General features: G+C 43.0%; 1 non-coding gene across 1 annotated transcript; it reads left to right on the top strand.

Annotated features, from left to right (window-relative positions):
- The first annotated feature begins 7,031 nt into the window (after positions 1 to 7,031).
- On the top strand, positions 7,032 to 7,169 carry LOC119938408. Its single transcript, XR_005454426.1, has one exon. It is a non-coding gene; the product is annotated as a small nucleolar RNA SNORA7 (small nucleolar RNA).
- The last annotated feature ends 2,870 nt before the right edge of the window (positions 7,170 to 10,039 follow it).

Genomic DNA, 10,039 nt, shown 5'->3' with positions numbered 1-10,039 from the left:
ACAATAAACAGACATAGTCTCTGCCCACAGGAAGCTTACAGGTGGTGTTTACTCTGTGCTAAGCACTGTGCTGGGCATTGGGGTTAGATACAAGACGATAAGGTTGGACACCGTCCCTGCCTCCATATGGAGCTCAGAGTCTAAGTTAGACTGTGAGCCCACTGTTGGGTAGGGACTGTCTCTACATGTTGCCAATTTGTACCTCCCAAGCGCTTAGTACAGTGCTCTGCACACAGTAAGCGCTCAATAAATACGATTGATGATGTTCCACCACTTGAAAGGCTTAGGTTAGGAAGCCACTGGAGTCCGTCTTTCTGTGCATCTGACAGGCACTGTGGCAGTGGCTGCCATAAGGGGGAGAAGGAGGAAGAAGGGAGGACAGACCACCCAATTTCCTCTTCCTTTGTTTACTCTTCGATGGGAGCAAAACTACCGCTGCTGGTATCATTATTTCTGCCACTGGAGTCAAAGCTAAACTGCCCCTTCTTGGGGCAATCCTTAGCACTTTCTGGTCATTCAATCAGTCAATTGTTTTTAATGAGTGCTTATATATGTATATATGTTTGTACATATTTATTACTCTATTTATTTATTTATTTATTTTACTTGTACATATCTATTCTATTTATTTTATTTTGTTAGTATGTTTGGTTTTGTTCTCTGTCTCCCCATTTTAGACTGTGAGCCCACTGTTGGGTAGGGACTGTCTCTATATGTTGCCAATTTGTACTTCCCAAGCGCTTAGTACAGTGCTCTGCACATAGTAAGTGCTCAATAAATACAATTGATGATGATGATGATGTGCGCAGAGCACTGTACTAAGCTCTTGGGTGAGTACAATGTAATGGAGTTGGTAGGCAAGTTTCCTGCCCACAATAAGTTAGAAATGTGACATCTGCACTGGTAACTCCAAGAACTGCACTTATTGGTCTGTCAGCTTACTTTTTTATTGATATAATTAATTTATATAATTAAATTGTTTTTTATGATTAATAACTATGCTACTAGACTTTTACCTATTGTGGGTTTGGCGATTTGTTTCCACTTGTGTGTCCCATTAGGTTGTACGTTCCTTAAAAGAGGGAGTTCTATCTTTGACTCCTCTAGAGTGTGAGCTCCTTGTGGGCAGGGATTATGTCTACCAATTCTACTAACTCTACTATAATGTTCTTTCCAAAGCTTGTAGTACAGTGCTCAGCATGTAGTATGCACTCAGTAAATGCCACTGATTGATTGATTTGATTCTCTCTTGTGTTCTTAAGCAACTAGGACAGTATCGGTCTTAATAGGAGCTGTTAGTGTTAATAAATAGCCCTAAAGGGTCAGGTTTTTTTGCGGCATTTGATAAGCACTTGCCATGTGCCAGACACTGTACTAAGCACTGGGGTAGATACAAGGTAATCGGCATGGACACAGTTCATGTCCCAGATGGGGCTCATGGCATTAATCCTCATTTAATAGATAAGGAAACTGAGGTACAGAGCAGTTAAATGACTTGTCCAGAGTCACACAGTAATAATAATAATAATGTTGGTATTTGTTAAGTGCTTACTATGTGCCAAGCACTGTTCTTAGCACTGGGGAGGATACAAGGTGATCAGGTTGTCCCACGGGGGGCTCACAGTCTTCATCCCCATTTTACAGATGAGGTAACTGAGGCCCAGAGAAGTTAAGTGACTTGCCCAAAGTCACACAGCTAAGTGGCAGAGCCGGGATTAGAACCCACGACCTCTGACTCCCAAGCCCGTGCTCTTTCCACTGAGCCATGCTGCCAGGATTAAAACCCAGGTCCTTCTGACTCACAGGTCTGCACTCTACCCACTAGGCAACAAGCTTCTGGCAGGGCATGGTCAGAGTTGATACCTATGCTGCTGCCATTGTCACCCTATTTGGGTGGTGGTAGGGCATTCAATTAATCAGTCAATCAATCAACTGTATTTATTGAGAGCTTACTGTGTGCAGAGTATTGTACTAAGTGCTTGGGAGAGTATACTATAACAGAGTTGGTAGACACATTTCCTGGCCATAGTTAGGTTGTAGCTTATTGGGAAGACAGGCACTAACACAGATAAATAAATTACAGATAGGTGCATGAATGTAGTGTGGCTGAGGGAAGGGTGAATAAAGCATGCAAATTCATTCAATCATATTTATTGAGTGCTTACTGCATGCAGAGCGCTTTACCAAGTGCTTGGAAAGTACAATTCGAATCCAACTGCAAGTGTGATGCAGAAAGGAATGGGATAAGAGGAGATGAGGGTTTAGTCAAGGAAGACCTCTTGGAGGAGATGTGCTTTTATGTGTACTGTGGCTCAGTGGAAAGAGCACGGGCTTTGGAGTCAGAGGTCATGGGGCTCAAATCCCGGCTCTGCTAATTGTCAGCTGTGTGACTTTGAGCAAGTCACTTAACTTCTCTGTGCCTCAGTTACCTCATCTGTAAAATGGGGATTAAGACTGTGAGCCCCCCGTGGGACACCTTGATCACCTTGTAACCTCCCCAGTGCTTAGAACAGTGGTTTGCTCATAGTAAGCACTTAATAAATGGCATTATTATTACTATTATTATTATGTGAGCCCATTGTTGGGTAGAGACCATCTCTATATGTTGCCTACTTGTACTTCCCAAGCGCTAAGTACAGTGTTCTGCACACAGTAAGTGCTCAATAAATACAATTGAATGAATGAAGAATGAAAAAGGCTTTGAAGGTGGGAAGGGTGTGGAGGGAGAGTTTCAGGCCAACAGCCGGATGAGGGTAAGGGGTCACTGGTTAGATAGATGAGACTGAGGTACAATAAGTAGGTTGGCATTAGAGGAGTGGAATGTGTGGGCTGGGTTTTAGCAGGAAATCAGGGAGGTAAAGTAGGAGGGGGCAAGTTGATTGAAAATCGTTTAAGTGATTGGTAAGGAGTTTCTGGTTGATATAGAGGTGGATGGGAAACCACTGGAGGTTCTTGAGGAGTAGGGAAATATGGACTGAACATTTTTGTAGAAAAATTATCTGGGCAGTGAAGTATGGACTGAAGTGGAGAGAGAGAGAGGAGGCAGGGAGGTCAGCGTGGAGGCTGATGCAGTAATCAAGGCAGGATAGGATAAGAGCTTAGACTAATGTGGTAGCAGGATGAATGGAGAGGAAAGTGTGAGTTTTAGTGATGTTGTGAAGGTTGAACCGATGGGATTTAGTGACAGATTCAGTACGTTGGTTGAATTAGAGAGATAAGTTGAGGAAAATGTCAAGGTTATGGGCTTGTTGAGACAGGGACACTGTGTGGTCTACAGTAATGGGAAAGTCAAGGGGAGGATAGAGTTTGGGTGGAATTTGAGGAGTTCTGTTTTGGCCATGTTAAGTTTGCAGTGTTAGAGGAACATCCAGGTAGAGATATCATTCACGAAGGCAGGAGGAAATGAGAGACTACAGAGAAGGAGAGAGATCTGGGCCGGAGATGTAGATTTGGGAATCATCCACATTGAGATGGTAGTTGAAGCTATGAGTGTGAATGAGCTCTCCAAGGGAGAGGATGTAGATGGAGAACAGAAGGGGAACCAGAACTGAACCCTGAGGGACTCCCACAGTTTGGAGGAGGGGGGCAGAGGAGGAGTCCGCAAAAGAGATGGAGAATGAGTGGCCAGAGAAATAGGAGAATCAGGAAAGGACGGTGTAGGTGAAGCCGAGATTGGATAATGTTTCCAGGAGAAAGGGATGGTTGGTAGTGTCAAAGGTAGTTGAGAGGTTGAGGAGGATTAGTACGGAGTTGAGTACCCCAGGCTTCCCCATCCCAGTTGTTCTGCTGGGTCCATGTAGACACTTGATGGTGGCATCAAAAGAAGGAAGAGGAGGTTGCGCAGCAGTGGAGGAGGAGGAGGAGGAGGAGGAAATCTACAGTGTACAGTGACTTGGTGAATTTCTTTCTTGTCCTCTGAACCTCTGGCTTTTCTCTCCTCCTTCTTTTGCTCCTTCTGCTATTCCCTTTCTTTCTCCATCCCTTCCTCTCTCTCTCCTTATTTCTCCCTTAACGTCTACTGCAAATAAGCTATTTTAGGCACCCAACCTGAGATCCAGTGAACCAATTTAAAGCAATGGGATTTTGGCCCTGAAATTACTTATGCACACACGGGTTACCCAGATTACAGATCGCTGGATTGTGCGAAGGGAGATAACAGGAAAATGGCTTTGCCTGTTTTGAGATGATGTTCTTAGCAAGGTGAACTCAACTCATTGAACTAGATGACAGAGTCCCCTGCCCCACAGGAAGTCATATCCGTGCGCTTTAGGTCGACTGAAGAGAATGTCACTCTGTGTTCAAGTTCTGAGTTGTCATCCAAAGATTTCTTAAACCCAGCTGGGTTGCCCACCTCAGAAGCCAATAGCTGGCCTAATTCTGCAGCCCTCAGCCCTGTTTATTGCTTTGTATAACCCAGTTGGAAAAATGTTATTTGCTCTTCACAAAAGAGGCTAGCATTTTAGAGCAAGCAAATTACTGAACCCCATTTTCCACATCAGCTTAAGAGACACTACCATGAACAGAAGCTAGTTATCAATTCCGGCTACTGAACTGAGCTACAAATAGGAGTTCAAAAGCCTCAGAGATTTTCAGCCGAAAGTATGAATGAACAGAGATTGTGATCTCAAATTTTAGAAATGTTCTCATACGGAAATAAAATTACCCATAAGTATTACTACATATTTACTAAGTGCAAATAAAATTATCCACAAATATTAGTGTTACTAATTATCCATAATTATTACCTTCCACTGGTGCTTTCCCCACTGCTCTCAACCATGTCTATGTATCCTCTATCCTAACAAAACCCTCCCTTGATAATAATAATAATAATGATGGCATTTATTAAGTGCTTACTATGTGTAAAGCACTGTTCTATGCACTGGGGAGGTAACAAGATAATCAGGTTGTCCCATGGGGGGCTCACAGTCTTAATCCTCCTTTAACAGATGAGATAACTGAGGCACAGAGAAGTGAAGTGACTTGCCCAAAGTCACACAGCTGACAATTGGCAGAGCCGGGATTTAAACCCATGACCTCTGACTCCAAAGCCCAGGCTCTTTCCACTGAGCCATGCTGCTTCTCGTAGCCACACGGCTTCTCATGAGCCTTGATCCCATGGCACCATGGCTCAGTGGATAGAATACAGTCCTGGGAGTCAGAAGGTCATGGGTTCTAATCCCAGCTCTGTCATGTCTGCTGTGTGACCCTGGGCAAGTTGCTTCACTTCTCTATGCCTCAGTTACCTCATCTGTAAAATAGGGTTTGAGACTGTAGGCCACACATGGTACAGGGACTGTGTCCAAATCGATTTACCTCTCTCTACCCCAGCGCTTAATAAAGTGTCTGGCACAGAGTAAGTTCTTAACAAATACCACCTCGCTCCTACCATTCCTCTCCAAACTCCTTGAGTGAGCTGTCTACACCTGATGCTTCCACTTCTGCTCCCCCAACTATCTTCGACTCACTGTAATCCGGCTTCCACCTTCTTCATTCCATTCACTTATTTATTCATTCAATTGTATTTATTGAGTGCTTACTGTATGCAGAGAACTGTATTAAGCTCTTGGAGAGTACAATTTGGCAACAAATAGAGACAATCCCTACCCAACAATGGGCTCACAGTCTAGAAGGAGGGGGCTCCATGGAAGCAGCCCTCTCTAAGGTCACCATGACCTTATTTTAGCCAAATCTAATAACCACTACTCCATCCTAATTCTCTTGACTTTTCACGTGCCTTCAAAGCTGTGGACCAGGCTATTCACCTTAAACATTACCTAACCTTGTCTTTACTAACCCTGTCTTCTCCTAGTTCTCCTCCTATCTCTCTGGCAGCTCCTTCTCAGTCTCTTTCACAGGCTGCTCCTCTGCCTCTCACCCTCTTACTGTAGGAGATGCTCAAGACTCAGGTCTGGGTCTTTCATCTACATCCACCCCCTTGGAAAACTCAATCAATAGTATTTATTGAGCACTTACTGTGCGCAAAGCACTGTACTAAGTTCTTGGGAGAGTACAATATAAGAGAGTTGGTAGAGACACGTTGCCAGCCCAAAATGACCTTATAGTCTAGCAGTCCTTATAGTCCTTATGGGAAGCAGCATGGCATAATGGATAGAACATGGTTCTGGGTGTCTTATAGTCCTTATGGGAAGCAGCATGGCATAGTTGATAGAGCACAGGTCTGAGTGTCAGAAGGTCATGCGTTTGAATCCCATCTCCACTATTTGCTGTGTGGCCTTGGGGAAGTCATTTCACCTCCCTTTGCCTCAGTTACCTCATCTATAAAATGGGTATTGAGTGTGTGAGCCCCACTTGGGGCAGGAACTATGTCCAACCGTATTTATCTGTATCCACAGCACAGTGCCTGGCACATTGTAAGTGCTTAACAAATACCGCAGTTATTATTATTACTATTATTGTTAGGGAGACCAACATTAATATGAATAAATAAATTACAGGTATGTACATAAATGCTGTGGGGCTGGGGGAGGGGTGAATGAAGGAAACAAATCTAAATGCAAGGGGAGCTCAGAAGGGAGTGGGAGAAGAGGAAATGAGGGCTTAGTCAGGGAAGGCCTCTTAGAGGAGATGTGCCTTCAATAGGGCTTTGAAGGTGGGAAGAGTAATTGTCTGTTGCACATGAAGTGGGAGAGCATTCCAGGTCAGAGGCAGGATGTGGGCAAGAGGTCAAGAGTGAGATATAAGGGATCGAGGTACAGTGAGTGGGTTGTAACGAATGAGTAACTCATTCATTCCCATGGTTTCAACTACCATCTATGTTCTGATGATTCCCAAATCTACCTTTCCAGACCTGACTTCAACAAGGCTCTGAAAGTGGGGAAAGTGATCATCTGTCCGATATGAGGAGGGAGGGCACTCCAGGCCAGAGGCAGGATGTGGGCGAGAGCCCAGAGGTGAGATAGAAGAAATCAAAGTTCAGCGAGTGGATTGTAAATGAGCAGTTACTCATTCATTCCCTTGGTTTCAACTACCATCTCTGTTCTGATAATTACCCCATCTACCTTCCCAGGCCCCTCTCAGAATCCCACCTGGAGAGTTTTCAGTAATCTACCAGTCTTGACTATGGAAGGGAGAGTCATGCAGAGGCCTACCCACTCCATTCCTAGCTTGGGCAGTGGCTAGTGAGTGGAAGACAATCTGCTACAAGCTAAAACTCCCCCGTGCTGAACAGCAGTGACATGGGAGAGAGTTGAGACTCAAGTTGACTGCATGGAAGGAGGCAACGGTAAACCACTTCCAAGTTTTTACCAAGAAAACTCTACGGATACACTACCAGAATGACTGTAGTTAGAAGTGAGGCATTCCAGGAGAGATGTGTCCATGGTGTCGCTATGGGTTGGAGACGACTCGACGGCATAAGACAACAACAATCTATCCAGGCTTGACTTCTATAAGGCTTTAAACGTGGGGAAAGGGATTGTCTGTAGGATATGAAGAGGGAGGGCAGTCCAGGCCAGAGGCAGGATGTGGGAGAGAGGTTGGTAGTGAGAGAGATGAGATCAAGGAACAATGAGTAAGTTGCCATTAGAGGAGGGAAGTGATGGGACGGGTTGTAGTGGAAAGCAGTGAGGTAAGGTAGGAGGGGGCAAGGTGATTGAGTACTTTAAACCCTAAGGCAAGGAGTTGTTGTTAGATGCGGAGCTGAATGGACAACCACTGGAGTTTCTTGAGTGGGGAAACATGTACCGAACATTTTTGTAGAAAAATGATCTGGGCAGTAGACAAAGTATGGACTGGAATTGAGAGAGAAGGAGCAGGGAGGTCAGATCCTCAAATCCCTCATATCCAATATACCTTCACTCTCCCCACCTTCAAAACTATACTCTCAATCAATCATATTAATTGAGCACCCACTATGCGCAGAACACAGTTCTAAGTGCTCGGGAGCGTACAATACAACAGAATTAGTGGAAACAATCCCTGCCCATAATGAGCTTACAGTATAAAAGGGGAGATATACTATAATCATATTTCCTCATTTCCTCCTAGAGGCCTGCCCTGACTAGCTCCTTATTTCTCCTAATTCCTCTCCCTTCTGAGTCACCTACACAATTGGATCTGTACTAGTAATAATAATTATGGCATTGTTAAGTGTTTACTATTTGCCAAACACTGTTCTAAGCACTGGGGTAGATACAAGTTAATCAGGTTGGACACAGTCCCTGTCCCACATGGGGCTCACAATCTTAATCCCCATTTTACAGATGAGATAACTGAGACCCAGAGATGTGAAGCAACTTTGCCTAAATTCACACAGCAATCAATCAATCAATCAATCGTATTTATTGAGCGCTTACTATGAGCAGAGCACTGTACTAAGCGCTTGGGAAGTACAAATTGGCAACACATAGAGACAGTCCCTACCCAACAGTGGGCTCACAGTCTAAAAGGGGGAGACAGAGAACAGAACCAAACATACCAACAAAATAAAATAAATAGGATAGAAATGTACAAGTAAAATAAATAAATAAATAAATAAATAGAGTAATAAATATGCCACAGCAGACATGTGGCAGAGCCAGGATTAGAACCCAGGGCCTTCTGACTCCTGGGCCTGTGCCCTATGCTCTAAATCATGCCATACTCCTTAAGTACTAATATTCATTCCAGTCTGACCCCCACAGCATTTATGTACATATCCTTATACTCTCTCACTTGCCCTACCTGTAATTCATTTTAATGTTTGTCTCACCCTCTATTGTGGGCAAGAATTTTATTGACCAACTATAATATACTGAACTGTCCCAAATGTAGAGGCCAATGTACTGAACACCAACGAATGAATGAACTATAGAAAAGTCTCTCTGATGTTTGTTTCTTCTTTGTAAATTTCTTGGCTTACGACAATCACCAAGAACATATCACTTATTGCAGCACTGGTAATAGTTATCAATCTGTGCTGAGAATTTCACAACCTGGCCTTAAGTCTTATCTAATGTAAGCAGGGCAATGTTTTGTTTTATTTCCATTTTCCATTATTGATTTTGTGTCAGAGGAAAGTTTGGGAGTCCTTTCCAGAAGAAAAGCAATTTTACTACATTAATCTTTGGCCAGTTCCGGAGTTGTACTCTTAACCAGTTCCATTTAAATACAGTGTTAAATGAAAGAGCACCAATTCAAACATATTTTCCCTTAGGAAATAATGTAAAGTTCATTAATGTGTTCCCCGAATAAAAAAAAAGATCAAAACAATACTAGCATATTTTATAATTGTTTAAAAAAAACACAACAAAGTTGCAGGGCCAGCGTAATGTAAATATTAGCTAGTAAAGAACGTTTTGAATTTTATTTTTTGTCCACCTATATAAATACAGTACTTAATTTTCAAAGCACTATTTAGCACTTTAGTCAGTAAAAAAGCACAATGTCCTAACAGACTGGCAATGTCATTATCTATACTAAATTAAAATGGAAGTCAGTCAAAATATTTTTAAAGAGGGGAAGTGAACTTACTTAAACCAATGTAAGTTTTATAACATTGCCTTTAAGTGAGAGACCTACAAATAATATCAACATTAAAATTCAATGGGCGTACCACCAATTTAATGCCAAAGTCCAAAGAACTCAAGAGTCTTCATTTGTCACCTCATTACTGTAACCTTTTTGCCTAGCTAGGCAGGGATGTTTCATAATCTCTTTTTTACATGTGAGCCTTTCTAAACCCTGAGAGCTTAGGAGAGTTGCTCAAGATTATGAACTGTGGAGTTGGAAATAATACCTTCAATCCTATTATTATTTCTGACATTTGTTGGGCACCTTATTCCAAATACTGTACAAAGTATTAGGGAGAATACATGGACATTAATTCAGATTTGGTCCCCAGGAAGCTCAAAATCTAAAAGGGTATTTTAAGTCAGGGGACAAGTAGCAACGGAAAAAGAACATTATCTAACCTCGGCTTCACTGACACTGTCCTCTCCTGGTTTTCCTCCTATCTCTCTGGCCGCTCATTCTCAGTTTCTTTCAGGGGCTCCTCCTCTGCCTCCCACCCCCTAACTGCTGGGTCCCTCAAGGTACA

The sequence above is a fragment of the Tachyglossus aculeatus genome, chromosome 1, assembly GCF_015852505.1.
Source record: "Tachyglossus aculeatus isolate mTacAcu1 chromosome 1, mTacAcu1.pri, whole genome shotgun sequence".
Classification (NCBI taxonomy): domain Eukaryota; kingdom Metazoa; phylum Chordata; class Mammalia; order Monotremata; family Tachyglossidae; genus Tachyglossus; species Tachyglossus aculeatus.
The sequence above is the reverse complement of the archived record's forward strand: the minus strand, read 5'-3'. Positions and strand labels throughout refer to the sequence as shown.